This window comes from Crinia signifera, chromosome 6 (genome assembly GCF_055691185.1).
Source record: "Crinia signifera chromosome 6, ASM5569118v1, whole genome shotgun sequence".
Classification (NCBI taxonomy): domain Eukaryota; kingdom Metazoa; phylum Chordata; class Amphibia; order Anura; family Myobatrachidae; genus Crinia; species Crinia signifera.
The window spans coordinates 155,082,900-155,098,465 of record NC_139222.1 but is presented as its reverse complement, the minus strand read 5'-3'; the positions used below and the strand labels follow the sequence as shown (position 1 = coordinate 155,098,465).

General features: G+C 47.5%; 1 long non-coding RNA gene across 1 annotated transcript in view; it reads right to left on the bottom strand.

Annotated features, from left to right (window-relative positions):
- LOC146007115 (uncharacterized) overlaps positions 1 to 15,339 on the bottom strand; it is a 31,783-nt gene extending 16,444 nt beyond the window's left edge. The window contains exons 1-2 of the long non-coding RNA XR_014444242.1: positions 15,230 to 15,339; positions 11,178 to 11,297 (exon numbers count right to left, since the gene is read on the bottom strand). This is a non-coding gene — a long non-coding RNA (uncharacterized LOC146007115). The remainder of the gene's footprint in view (positions 1 to 11,177; positions 11,298 to 15,229) is intronic.
- Between the last annotated feature and the right edge of the window lie 227 nt (positions 15,340 to 15,566).

Sequence of the window (15,566 nt, the reverse complement as noted above, 5' to 3'; positions counted from 1 at the left end):
TGCATAAAAGTATATGCGCATGTGCAGTCGCTCACCATCATTCCCCTGCGTGAACACACAGGAGAGCGTGGTGATCAGAATCACCACCTATATGCACATTTAAATGCATAGTTTTTTCTGTACGTGAAAGCAGTACCCTTCATTATCATTGCCACTTACTGCAAACCACATGCAGTACTGCTAAGAAACGCATCCAAATGTCTGCCATATACTTATTACTCAGCCACTTCCCAATTACCAGCCACTTGATGCACAGAGATCATCTACTGTCGCATATGTTTTGTAGAAAGATACCCCAAAATGTCAGACACCAATTGTACAGATAGCCCCAGCTGCCACAAATGACCCCATCTGATTCACATTTCACAGATACTCCTTACTGCTGGACACCTATTGCATAGGTGACAGCCACATCTGCAACTGACCTACCATATAATAATAATTGCTTTAAGTTCTCACTAAAGGCAAAACTGATATCATTGTCATCATAATCAATCATATCATTCCTTAATAACAACAGAGACAGCATACCACATATACATATAGGGTTGGGAGGAATCAAGAATTAAGCTAAATACTCATCTAGAGGGATGTCAGTGTTCTATAGTGATGACATGTGAGATAAGCTTTGTGTATGAACTGGACTGTTATCCCTTTTAAGGGTTGTGGTATATTTATTTATTTGCAGTTTCTTAAATAACGCAGCATATTCCGATGCGCTTCACAATTGGAAACAACGGTGATTAAGCAAACTGGGTAGATACAAACCGACATGGTGGTAGGAGGGCCCTGCTCGCAAGCTTACAATCTATAGGTATATTAGATCTACAATGTCTACAGTCATATGGTCGATCACTATTGGTCGACAGTCAAAAGGTTGACAGGGTCAAAAGTTTGACAGTCAACAGATCGAAAGGGTCAAAAGGTTGACAGTCAAAAAAGTCAACAGGGTCAAAAGGTCGACATGGAAAAGGTTGACATGAGTTTTCCTGGTTTTTTTTGTCTATGTCAACATAGGGCGGTAGGGACAATGTCTAATTGTACTGCTTCTATGGTGCCTCGCTGCGATGGGCACACTGTTATTTTCTCCCTCCACACCGCAGTGGATGGTACTGGAATGACTGGTCCAGCTTTGGACCTCAGAGCTAACACACCTACTTGGGACCATTATTCCCTTGTGGTTGTCTGTACCTTTAAGAACCTACTGCTGGGCTGTTTAATCTGTTCCTGATTGTATGAAGGAATTCACTGTTTTGATGATCATCGATCTGTTTTGAATTATATATCGGATTCTTGTTTAACTAACTCCTAAGAAGGAGATGCTCCTACCTATCCTTATGATTATATCCATATTGACATCTTACTAGTATCATTCATTTTGAAACTACTATTCGCCCCTGATGAAGTCACCTAGTTGACGAAACGCGTTGGGCCAGATTCATATGTTTTGATCACATGCTGTGAATGAACCACATACAGGATACGAACTGAATTGTATGTATGTTTGTTTTTATCTTTTGTATACAAAATATTATAAAGGTAAAACCTGTAATAAATAAATATATTTTATATGATATGCATATTAGTATATCATAAGCGCACTCTGTACCCTCTCTTTGTTCATCTCTAAATTTTGGGTCCCGTCTAACAGGGGATCCAACAGGGTTGCTGCTCCAGGATATCAAGGCACAGATTGGGGTACCCCCCCTTGTTTCTATATATATATATATATATAAATATATATATACGCCACTGAATATTATTTATTCCATAAACCATCGTAGTTCCCTAGTTTAAATGATCTCACATTGTAGGGATGTGCAGAGCAGTGGTGACAGTTCTCCCCCACCAACTTGCCCCTACCCCCCAAAGGATACTGAGTTCTATGGGTGATCTGACAGATCCGTACAATGCTGGTGGCTCATACGTATTTGACTGCCGTATTTCCACCACCCAAACACAAATGACTACAACATCGGAGAATATGAATCTGGAGAATATGGCAACTTTGTAAATTTGCCATAAATTTGCTGCATTCTTCATTCATATTGTCGGGCCGTATATATTAGTAAATTTAACCTCTTGGATCACTGACTAAAGGCCTCCACACTCTGGTCCAACTTGTTTGAGGCACAAGTCAGACCTAATTTTCCTTGAACTTCCCTGGCAGCTCCCCGGGAGTCCTTTAGCTGACTTGTCACTTGATGTGCCATTTTTACATATAATTTATTGCATGTAAAAGGAATACTGGAGAGCTCAATGGAAATTAGATGCTATACATCACGGGTGCTAAAAAGTACACACCATGTGCTCCTGACAGCTGCAAATGCGATTTATCTTCTGTGAAGCTAGTCCATCCTCCTACTCTGACCCAATGTGCATGGGACCACACATCGGGTCGATTCAGATGTCAAAAGCTTCTACCAAACGTGATTTGGCCCAATTTCTCCCAATTTCTTGTCCTAATCCATTGGAATTGTGTAAAAACAGGCCAAATCGCACTACTCTTTAGAGATCCGAGGAGTCATCAGTCGCCTCCAAACCCACTCAAGTGCTCTGCCCTCCTATCCCGCCTAGCACCAGCTGCTGCCACCACTGCCACAAATTCTGATTCATGCGTCTCACGTGCACGCGCCTCCCAAACCTCTGTCGCTGGGGCAGCGGCATCCTGCCCTTCTCCGCTTCAGGGAGATGGGCAGGGTTAGGGGGGGAGGGTCGGGGCAGCAGGGACCCGGGGAAGCTCCGTTGCCACGGGGCGCACGAGCGTCTTGTGTGCGCGCACCCCCGTGGCAGGAGCCGGCGGCTGGCAGGTCTGGCGATACTTTCGCCAGCCCCTGCAAAGTTTACATCTGTATGTTTGACATGCATTAAGTTCACAAAGTCAAAATGTTGACAATGCTCAAGGTCAGGTTAAAAAACTGGTCATGACAATGGTCTACACCAGGGCTGGGCAACACCGGCCCTCCAGATGTTAATGAACTACACATCCCAGGATGCTTTGCATTAGTTTTGCTATGTGGCCATGCTGAAACTGATGCAAGGCATGCTGGGATGTGTAGTTCATCAACATCTGGAGGGCCGGTGTTGCCCAGCCCTGGTCTACACGGATATGGTTGACACAAGTTTTGGGGGTTTTCTACATATTTTTACATTTTGTTTATTAATTTTCTATCAATGTGGACTACAGTGTTAGCAGATGGAGGCAAAATAATAAAGACTGCAAAAATAGAAACTTGCTAGAATCGGGTATAACTCACACTGTTACATAACTGCTGCAACAAATCGATAGAGTGGGCAAGCTCGCAGTGATTGTGGCAGAGGCAGTCAGTGAAAATTTGAATATCTCGATTTCCTGACAGTTGTCTGCAGTGAGGGAAAATCTGCAGATTATCTTGGCTGTAAATGATGTATCTGCAGAATCAACTCAGACTAACCAGCAAAGTCACAGAGGAAATGAAATGTGATGATGAGATTAGCAGAGTAAAATAATGCTACATCCTTGGGTGGGGCATGCAGTGGTGACAGAAGCACAGAATAGGGTCAAATCAGGCACAGACACATACAGTATAATATATACCAGCTGCATGACTTTAGTAGCAATGCAGTCTAGATGCGTACTGTATAATATACAGCGCAGATAAGCAGCACACATCATGAAGAAATTGCAAATCTAGTTACACAGTGTGAGTACTTCATATACATGTGCACATCAGGGCCTTGGGGCCTGTAGACAAAGCTACTAATAGGGAGGTATTCTGGTTCATTCGCTCGGATGCAAATTCGCATTCTTGCAACGAACCAGATCCCGCTCTGCGAATGGTGGTACAGCGGCCCACCATTCGCAAGGCGCGTATATGTTTGCAATTGCTGCCAATGGATGTTTTACATGAACATCCATTCGCATGCCACTAGGACCCTACCACATCTTTCAATGGTCGTCAACCATTGAAAGATGTGGAAGGTGCACGCATATGTAAAGTTGCTCTGAATAACCTTACATATTCGTGTACACTCGGTGGGAAGTGGGCGGGTAGCTGATATCCGGTGATTTCAGCTGCCCGCCCCCCACATGTCCATCACGGCCACATTAGCATGAGAACGCCCAGCGTTCTCTTGGGCACCCCAATGAAACACTGGTCGTTCCCATACGCTAATGGGCCAGTTCGCCGCCCCACATGGGTGCGTGCATACTTCGGCCTGTGCGAAAATTAGTGGGCCGACAAAAGGGACCTGAAGAAGGTCCATAGTGTTTGCACATGCAATGTATATTCTGATCATGCAGTGTATCTTTCATAGGAAAGCTGTGAGCTATCACAAGCCTGTGATTTGTTTTTTCAATTGTGGTATTTAGGCAATTATCTGTAAAATACCAATTTTCTAAAATAGCGTGCATACTCAGAAGGGAGAAAAATCCGACTGCATTTGATAAGCTTTGTTCAGACTTTTTGAGCAAACAAGATTATAATGAATGAGAAAATGTAACTATGTGGGGTACTTGTTTCCTAGCAGGGCGCCCATCGCGGGCATCGCATGTACATCGCATGCCATTATAATGACATGCGATGCGACCGACGCGATTACCGCGATTTTACATAGGGAACAATGTTAAATGTCCCAATTGATCCGATTTCACATAGGGAACAATGTTAAATGTCCCAATTGACCCGATTTCACATAGGGAACAATGTTAAATGCCCCCCCAATTGTTAACGCCACTCCACGATCAACGTCAACCCGAAGCGTGTCGAGCGCAGCGAGCCCGCGAGGGGCGGCGGTACGCGTCCTCCGACCTTTTCATACCCCTACTATCCACTAGGGCGTGGAGTGAGAATAGAATAGTGTGGCGAGCGCAGCGAGCCACCGAGCCCGAAGCGTGGCGAGCGCAGCGCGCCCCGCGAGGGGACGCGGATACCTTCACAGGTATCCACATCCCCTTGCGGGCTTCACAGGTGTCCGCGTCCCCTCGCCACGCTTCGGGCTCGGTGGCTCGCTGCGCTCGCCACACTATTCTATTCTCACTCCACGCCCTAGTGGATAGTAGGGGTATGAAAAGGTCGGAGGACGCGTACCGCCGCCCCTCGTGGGCACGCTTCAGGTTGACGTTGATCGTGGGGTGGCGTTAACAATTGGGGGGGGGCATTTCACACTTCAGAGTGGGTATTTGGGGTCTGTGGGCCATTTAACATTGTTCCCTATGTAAAATCGCGGTAATCGCGTCGGTCGCATCGCATGCGATTTTTTTTGTCAGCATGCGACGCGACCGACGCGATTTTTTCCTTGCGATGCCTACGATCAAAATCGTGGGCGCCCTTCTAGGAAACAAGTACCCTATGTGGTATTAGGCTAATTGCTAATATCTCTTATGATGTGGCAGCCACCACATGCAATCTGGGCTTTTTTATGAGATTGCATCGATACTGCTAGTTGCACTGGCTGCTGAAGCAATCTGTTGAATTTCTTCTGATCTGGGCAGGCACGGCTGGGATTGCATGCAATATATTGCATTCAAAAGGACTGCATGTAATATATTGCATGCTGTTTTAGTGTAGTGTGGAAGCATGAGTGTTATGGCCAAAGCCTATAAAAAGGTCCAAAAAGGTCCAGAATCGTTAGCCTTTGATTATCCGTTCAGTCAGTCTTGTCAAAAGATATAAGCTAAAGGAAGTGGCAGAGGACTTGCTGCAGCACAGTTGGTAGTTGGTGTGGCTCCCCATTTGAATTTTGGACTGAGGGGTAGATTTATTAAGCTTGGTGAAGTGATAAGGGGATTTTTGTAAGAACTTACCGTTCAAACCCCTTTCTCTGAGTCCATCCTGGTGACACAGATAACCTTGGGATGTAGGAGGGTCCGCATTTTTCTTAATTTGTCCCTATTTCTAGCCCCTTCGGCCGGGGAAAACATCCAGGAGCACAATCTTCTGGTTCAAATGAAAAAAAGATACTACCTTGGGTAGAAACTTAGGTACTGTTCGAAGTACAGCCCTATCTTAATGAAACATCAAAAACAGTGTGCAGGCACCCTGTCTTCCTGAGACAAATGTAATGTCTGTTTTACAGCAAGGATCAAATCCTCAATACCAGGGACAGAAGCTTCAGTCTCTTCCCTCTGGTCCCAGCACATATCCTCCTCACACACACCCTCTTCCTCAGAATCCAAATTCAAAAGTGGGGGTGTAGAAACTGGGTGTCTAGGAGAACTTGGAGGACTTGGCAAACTGTTCCATAAGAGAGTTCATCTTATGAACCCCTTGTGCAGTGTGCTGCATGACCTGCAATAATACAGGATCCCCATGAGATGGGTTAATGGAGCCCATAGAAGTTTGGGAGGAAGAAATAGGGCCAGGAGACTTCACTAAGGCCCTTATTCTGATCGGTGCGGATATATCCGCGTGCGTTCGGCCCGCCAATGTTTTGTGTCTGCGCATGTGCAGAGGTGTCTCTGCGCATGTGCGAGCGGGGCGTACGGCCAAATCCCGCATGATATGTGAACACTCCGAACAGGGGGTGGAGAGGGGCGTGAAGGGCTATTTGGGCTCATTACCATATGCATACGCCCCGCGTTTCATGGGAGTTCCCATGAAAACGCTGGGCGTACGTATGGTAATGCGGCCGTGACGCACGTGTAGGGGGCGGACATATGACATCGCCGGATGTCAGCTGCCCGCCCAGATCCCTGCTTTTGCACGGAAAAATGTCCGTGTGGTCTGAGGTTGCGGGAGCTGGTGGAGCACTCGGTCCTGCATTCGATGGTCTGCGACCATCGAATGATGGGGGAGGTTCCCTTAGATGGAGGAGGCGTATTCCGTGAAAAATACACGTGCGGTCCGTTCGGCCAGCTTCTTACCGCATACGGACGGAGTTGGCGATCCATATGGAAGGCGGGGTTTCGCACGCACGGTCCTGGCCGCATAATCGGCTCCGGCCGCACCGATCAGAATAAGGGCCTAAGTTATCTCTCTGCCTGTTTAATGCCTCTACCAAGGCATTCATGGACCTCCCCAACGCAGCAGCCCACGCAGGTTCAGTTGTTCAGACCTCTGGGCTTGCGCTTCAATGGGTACAAACTCACACGAGAGGCACAAATCCCCTTGATACATCTGTTCACATGTTAATTTAACCCCACAAAACTCGCAGTTACATAACATGGCACACACTCCCTCCCCCAAGGCAGCAGCATTACACCCTTTAGTCATGTCTAATACACAGTGCACAATGTCAGAGAATCATGTAACAGTGTACTTATCTGTCCGCTTTTTGCTGCAAGTGACTTCAGCGATCAGCGGGGGAAGCGCTGCCAAGAAGAAACTTCACTCTCTGTACTGTGAATGAAAAGCCTTGCTTCAGCTCCGCAGCTTGGAGAGAAAATGGCGCCAGCACACAGAGCAGGGAGAGACCAAGTCTCTGCTTCTGCGGGGAAGCACAACCTTTTTGGCGCTCCCACAAGTGTTTCTCCTCACCTCCAGTGCCTCTCCTTCTCTTTAGGACCACTTGGAGTTGTCCAGCAGCGCTGGACTCCTGTAATAGACTTCACCTCCCACAGTGGGATTTCAGTCTATAAGCCCTTCCAAGATGGCGGCCTCCATCGCAGGGGGTCTGTCTCCCACGATCCCCCCCTAAGAAGGTAGCCAATTCTGGACACCCCCAGAGCCCAGGAAACCTCACAGACCCTGAGGTTAAGCACTGTGCAGAAGGAGCAGACAGCATCCCTCTGCACACAGAGAGCTGACAGGACGTGCTTCTGTCAGCATCTGCTGCACTCTCAGTGTGTGCAAACTTCTTGTCCGAAGTAACAGACTGGAAAAAACCTGCACTAACTAGTGAATTAATAAAATAATAAATACCTAGCTATTCTATCTTTAAAAAATCCAAAGAAAAAAACCTCTGCAGCCGATTAGCATAGCACCCACTGCTGTGGGCACCTAAAACGAACTGCAGCATGATGGGATGCAGAAGGGAGGAGCCTTCAGCATAAGTGCCTTGGCTCTTGCGGACCCTCCTATATCCCAAGGTTAGCTGTGTCACCAGGATGAATGAAAGAGAAAAAGTGTCTGGGGTACTCTTTACCTAGAAGGGCGCCAGCCATTGAAATCGCGGGCGTCGGGGGTAAAATCGCGGTCATCGCGGGCATCGCGGGTAAATCGCGGGTACATAAAAATCTGCTGCCCGCGATGACCGCGATTTTCCCATAGGGAACAATGTTAAAAAGGCTGATTGACCGCGATTTTCATGTAAAATGCCTCAATGCCCGCGATTTGGCCATAGGAATCAATGTTAAATGGGCTACAGAGCCCAAATAGGCACAATTAACCCTTAAATGTCCCCCCAAATTTTTAACGCCACCCCACGATCCACGCCAACCCGAAGCGTGGCGAGCGCAGCAAGCCCGCGAGGGGCGGCGGTACGCGTCCTCCGACCTTTTCATGCCCTACTATCCACGTCGGCGTGGAGTTGAGAATAGAATAGTGTGGCGAGCGCAGCGAGCCACCGAGCCCGAAGCGTGGCGAGCGCAGCGAGCCCCGCGAGGGGACGCGGATACCTTCACAGGTAAATGCGTCCCTTCGCGGACTTCACAGGTGTCCGCGTGGCCACGGACACCTGTGAAGCCCGCGAGGGGACGCGTTTACCTGTGAAGGTATCCGCGTCCCCTCGCGGGGCTCGCTGCGCTCGCCACGCTTCGGGCTCGGTGGCTCGCTGCGCTCGCCACACTATTCTATTCTCAACTCCACGCCGACGTGGATAGTAGGGCATGAAAAGGTCGGAGGACGCGTACCGCCGCCCCTCGCGGGCTCGCTGCGCTCGCCACGCTTCGGGTTGGCGTGGATCGTGGGGTGGCGTTAAAAATTTGGGGGGACATTTAAGGGTTAATTGTGCCTATTTGGGCTCTGTAGCCCATTTAACATTGATTCCTATGGCCACATCGGGTCCATTGAGGCATTTAACAGTAAAATCGCGTCGGTCGGGCCATTTAACATTGATTCCTATGGGAAATCGGGTGCATCGCATCGCGGGCATCGCGGGTACATTTATGGCCGGCCGCGACGCGACCGACGCAATTTCCATGTTTAACAGGGGTTTCAATGGGAAATCGCGGGCATCGCGTCGGTCGCGTCGCGGCCAGACATAAATGTACCCGCGATCACCACGACGGGCGCCCTTCTAGGTAAAGAGTACCGTGTCTGGTTTTTATCAGCGTCCAATCAGCTTCTACCTGTCATTTTTCAAACCAAGCCTGTAACTTCACAGTTAGGAGCTAATTGGCCGGTGATAAAAAAAAACAGACACTTTATCACTTCACCGAGCTTAATAAATCTGCCCCTGTGTTACAGCCCAACCTCTAGAGCCACCACTGGCTAAAGGTCACGATATCATGCTATGATTCCTCATTTTTTTGTAGGCAGACGTTTGCAAATGCAGGTGGTCAGGGCTGGGCAACACCGGCCCTCCAGATGTTGATGAACTACACATCCCAGCATGCCTTGCATCAGTTTCAGCATGGCTACATAGCAAAACTAATGCAAAGCATCCTGGGATGTGTAGTTCATTAACATCTGGAGGGCCGGTGTTGCCCAGCCCTGGTGTAGACCATTGTCATGACCATTTTTTTAACCTGACCTTGAGCACTGTCAACACTTTTGTCGTATGGCATGGTGCTACATCATGCTGGAAAAGACAATACTCCTTACCAAGCTGTTCTTGGATGATTGGGAGAAGTTGAACAAACAATCCGAAAGGAGATTCATCAGAGAAAATTACTTTACCCCAGTCTTGAGCAGTCCAATCACTGTACCTTTTCCAGAATATCAGTCTGACCTTGAGTGGCTTCGTTGTTGTCCTTCTTTACGCCAGGCAATCCTCCAAAAGTGTTTGTCTCACTGTGTGTGCAGATGTACACACACCTGCCTGCTGGTATTCCCAAGCAGGCTATACACTGGTGGTGCTCCAAACCCGCAGCTGAATCAACTTTAGGAGACACCTCTTCACTGAGGTAAAGAAGGAAGCGATAGTGATGAACATATCGGATACCGAATTGGGAGAGTAAATGCTCCCCCTCAGGCAATTGCTGCCATGCCCCAAAGCACATCAGCCTAGTCTTGATGTGCTTTGCCTCTGCCCAAAGCCAGCTCGCTGGGTATGTGTGTGATCTCGCAAGTCTTACAAGATTTCCGGGGCAGGCCGGGGCTGGCAAGCCACTGCTGCCAGGGACAGCGCTGTCCCTGCTGTGGTGTATGGACTACGACACCAGCAACTGTTGATATCAATAGCTGCAGGCAGAGCCGGATTAAGCCTTCAGGGGGCCCGGGGCACTTTAGAAAGGGGGGCCCCTCCTACTTGTCATTACTGGCCGGGAGACAAAACTGCATGGGAGAATATACTGTCAAAACCCAGAGTAAAAGCAGTATAAACTTGGTCAATGGTCAAATGTAAACATTTATATATATATATATATATATATATATATATATATATATATATATACAGTCAAGATTGTTCGGCACTCTGTATATGTAAGCAACTGCGTGCTGGTGCCTCCCTGGATGCTGGATACAAAACGGAGATCCGGGGGGAGAGCCTTGAAGGGGTTACCCCAGGAAAGGAGGTGGCACTCAGACGGCTTTTTGTAGAAGATTTTTATAGAGGGTTGCAAAATCAAAACATAGCAAGGGTCGTCAACGTTTCAAGACTACTGGAGCCTCATCCTCTGGACGTGCGCTGAAAGTGCAAGGTGCAAGTGCACTTGCACCTTGCACTTTCAGCGCACGTCCAGAGGACGAGGCTCCAGTAGTCTCGAAACGTTGACGACCCTTGCTATGTTTTGATTTTGCAACCCTCTATAAAAATCTTCTACAAAAAGCCGTCTGAGTGCCACCTCCTTTCCTGGGGTAACCCCTTCAAGGCTCTCCCCCCGGATCTCCGTTTTGTATATATATATATATATATATATATATATATATATATAGTGTTTTGGATAGGTGTGGCACTCCAATGGTGTGTCGGAAAACCAGAAACAAAATAACTGGTGCCCTCCAGAGATCAAAGCAATCAAGCTTGTAATACAGCGTGGTGACGGCGACACTCAAATAAATGACACGAACTGCCAGGGGTATCCCAACGTTTCAAGCCCTTGCGGGCCCTTTATCAAGGTGCAGAAGACAAATGAACAATAGTGACACACATACCTTTATACAGACTCTGTCTCCGTTCGCGCGCTCTCCCGGCGTCCCGCCCGGCGCAGTAACGTGACGTCATTCCCGACGGAACGTAGCTGAAGCCGCGAAGGGCAAACAGATCTGCCCACACTGTAAAACACAAACAAATACAAACGTGATTAAGACAATGTGATTCGGATCCAGCCGCACATTGATAGTGATAAGACCGAGCACAAAAAGGCTCAGATATAATAATCAAAAAAGAAGAAAAAATGTGTTAATGCAAAGATAATAACAACTACATTTAAAATAGCAGAAAGATAGAATCCACCCAGTATGACCGCCTACTTAATGACGGCTTCAGCATAGCAAATGGTGACAGTCAGCTGCATGATGGGTCACCATGGTAACTAAGTTAAACAACGGGCAATTCAATCGTGTGGACACTACAGGCATGTTAGTGTATGTCACTATTGGCAACACCTCAGTTTAAAATAAAGCGAGGAGAGCAGGCGCCATATACCAATGGACTGTCTGAACTAGGATAACCTCAAAGAAAGTATGAGTACCCAGCATGTTCATTAAGGCCCTTTGGAGCCAATGTGTCAAGCCGGTATATCCACCTGCTCTCCGCACGACACAACAACAGATCTCTGTCTCCACCCCTTTTGGGTTTGGGAATCTGTTTGATGATTCTGTACCTCAAAGACGCAAGAGGATGCTTGGCTGAGGCAAAGTGACGGGACACTGGTTGGTCCCCAACCCCTGAAATGAGTGCCTGTTTAATGGCTGAGCGATGCGCCGCAGCTCGCTCCTTGAATGCCCGTGTGGTTTTGCCGACATAGTGTCGACCACACGGGAACCCAATCAAATAAACCACATGAGTGGATGTACAGGACACCCGCTGTCTGATCTTGAAGGGTTTCCCCGAATACGGGTGGCAAAATTGATCTCCCGTTACCATGTAGCTGCAAGTTGTGCAGCCGCTACATTTGTAGCAGCCAACTCTTGGGGTCCCAAAGAAGTAGGTGGGGGTCTGGACTGGATCCACTACATCATTCTTAACAAGGTAGTCCTTAAGATTTCTACCCCTGGTGTAAGCGCACATGAGCTTCTTGTGATGGAGTGATTTCAGCGCTTTGTCAGAGCTGACAATCGGCCAATGGGCTTTGGCCATCCGATTGATGGCTGTACTCTTAGGATGGTAGGCATTGACCCAGACAACCTTCTCCTCGTTGACTCTGGGAGTGTGTGCCAATGCCTGCTCTCGGGGGAGTGATAGAACTCTCTGTTTAGATTTTAGTAACTCTGTTAACGGGTAACCACGCTCACTGAAATTATCAATCATAGCTGTAAGGGCAGGTTCAACTTCGCTGGGATTACTAACTATCCTGCGTACTCGCAGCATTTGTGAGTATGGTAACCCTGCCTTCAGTGGAAGCGGATGGTGGCTGTTGGCCCGCAACAAATTGTTGCGGTCAGTGGGCTTGCAAAACAGCCCTGTAGAGATTATGCCCTCAGAGATTCTAATGTTGACATCAAGAAAATTGATATTTTCTCTACTCATAGAGTACGTGAATTTAATTGGCGAAGCTGTCAAATTGTGCCCATCAAACACCTGTTCAAGTAATTGTTGCGGACCGGACCATAAGATCAGCAGGTCATCTATGTACCGTGTGTATAGCACAAGATGCCTGCTGATCTCAGGTACATCAATGAGCAATTGGTGCTCAACTCCAAACATATAGCTGTTGGCGAGCGATGGGGCCACTGAGGACCCCATCGCACACCCACAGCGCTGGAGGTAAAACTTATTGTTAGACATAAAGAAATTTCTTTGTAAGGTTAAACCCAAGAGTTGCAAAAACAATTCAATGTTTGGTCCCTTGTACAGCGGGTTGTCAGTAATCAATGTCCGTACCTCCTCGAGTCCCCCCCCCCGTGCAGAATACGCGTGTAGAGACTCGAGACGTCTACGGTACACAATATACAATCTGGGGGAACTTGTCCCAAGGACTGCAATTTTAACAACAGCGTGGTGGTGTCCTTCAGGAAAGTCGTGCGGTCCTGAACGCACGGTTGGAGAAAACTATCCAAGAAGATTGAGACTGGCTGGTATAGAGACCCCCGGGCAGAGATGATGGGTCTGCCCGGGGGGTCCACCAGACTCTTGTGGACTTTGGGGATCGTATATAGTAACGGGACAATGGGGTGCTGAGTAGTCAAAGCATCTTTGATATTTACATCGATCATAGAGTCCCGAACTGCCGTTTCAAGAATGTTATCAAGTTCACGTTTATAAGCCAAAGTAGGGTCACTGGGGAGCGGTAAATACACTTTGTCATCCGACAATTGGAGCTTGATTTCCCGCAGGTAATCCGTGGTGTTCTGCACCACTAAGCCGCCCCTTTGTCCGCCGAGCGGATAGTGATGGTGGAATCTGAACTCAGTGCTTTCAAAGCCTTCCAATCTGAAGCTGAAAAGTTAGAGCCCGACTGTATGGTGGATAACAGGATTTTCTCTGTGTCTTGTTCAATCATGCGAGAGAACGTTTTGATAGAGGGACTGGAAGACAAGGGGTCAAATTTTAATTTTTTTCGAATGGCAGGAGGCATAGAAATGGGACCAATGACTGGTTGCTCTTTGTCCTGGAAATATTCTTTAAGTTTTAGATGACGATGTAATTTGTAGTGTTCAATCTTTAATTGGAAGGGGTCCACTTTATTTGTAGGGACAAAATTGAGGCCTTTAGCCAATACCTGTCTCTCTGTAGGTGTCAACGTACGAGACGATAAATTAAAGATGGAGTCATCTATTTGTTCTTGGACTGAGAACGGCCTGGTTTTCTGTAACCTTTTATTTTGGCCTCCACGCCTGGTGTAGGTTCGTCGCCGCGGGCAATCTGATTTCTCGTACGCACCCCGGCTGGGATGCGTCCTTGGGAGTTTTTTGACGGTTCACCCTCACTGGCAGAAGAACCCCTTTCTTGAGAAGAGTCGGTGTCCCGAATATTTTGTTGAAACCGGCGAAATTGTCGCCTCCGATACGGTCTTCCTGTGGTGTCCCCCCCCCCGTAAGCCAGGGATAAACGAGATGCTTCTCGTAATCATTATTTACACGGTCTTTCTAATTCTTTTTATAGGCCAACAATTCTTTTTTATACTTGTCGAGTTGCCCCGATAGCTTTTCAGCCCAGTTGGTGTTGGCATCTGTTGTTAATATCGGTAGATTGATGGCTTCAAAATTGGCAATTTTCCCTTTAGTAATTAGCAATTCCCTGGACACCTCTTCAATGACCGCCAGCATCAGGTCAAAAGAACATTTGTTCAGAATCGATGTCCAGGTACGGCAAAAGGGAATGCTGTAACGGCCCAACGTCGGGACATTTTTAATCCTAAATCCTCTAGGGATTTTTTTGTCCCTAATGTAGTCCAACAAGGTCAGTCCATGATAAAAGAGGTCTGTCTCTTTTCGTTTTAGGTTCAGGAGTTCATGATACAGTTGTATATTTTCAGGGGCCGTTTGGCTGGCCACTGCATCCTCTTTGAATAGAAGTTTATCGTAGTCTGTATCGGAAAAACTGAAAGTTGCCCCTGGAATGAGCTCCACACGAGACTGCGCTGTGGCTGCTAGCCCCACGGCAAACGAAGTTGCTTCCATGCTGGTGGATTCCATGAACTTTTTGCTCAAGTCAGGCAACTACCTGAAAGGTGGCAACAAACAGTGCTGGTGCAGGTGCAAATGCAGGTGTGGACTTCTTGATCTTGTCAAAGTGAAACAACTGATTTCCAATTTGGAACAGAATAGTCGACCTTCTGGGTGCCAACACAGTAATGAGGCAAATGTCCCATATACATGTACCGTGTTTTGGATAGGTGTGGCACTACAATGGTGTGTCGGAAAACCAGAAACAAAATAACTGGTGCCCTCCAGAGATCAAAGCAATCAAGCTTGTAATACAGCGTGGTGATGGCAGCACTCAAATAAATGACACGAACTGCCAGGGGTATCCCAACGTTTCAAGCCCTTGGGGGCCCTTTATCAAAGTGCAGAAGACAAATGAACAATAGTGACACACATACCTTTATACAGACTCTGTCTCCGTTTGCGCGCTCCCCCGGCGTCCCGCCCGGCGCAGTAACGTGACGTCATTCCTGACGGAACGTCGCTGAAGCCGCGAAGGGCAAACAGATCTGCCCACACACTGTAAAACACAAACAAATACAAACGTGATTAAGACAATGTGATTCGGATCCAGCTGCACATTGATAGTGATAAGACCGAGCACAAAAAGGCTCAGATATAATAATCAAAAAAGAAGAAAAAATGTGTTAATGCAAAGATAATAACAACTACATTTAAAATAGCAGAAAGATAGAATCCGCCCAGTATGACCGCCTACTTAATGACGGCTTCAGC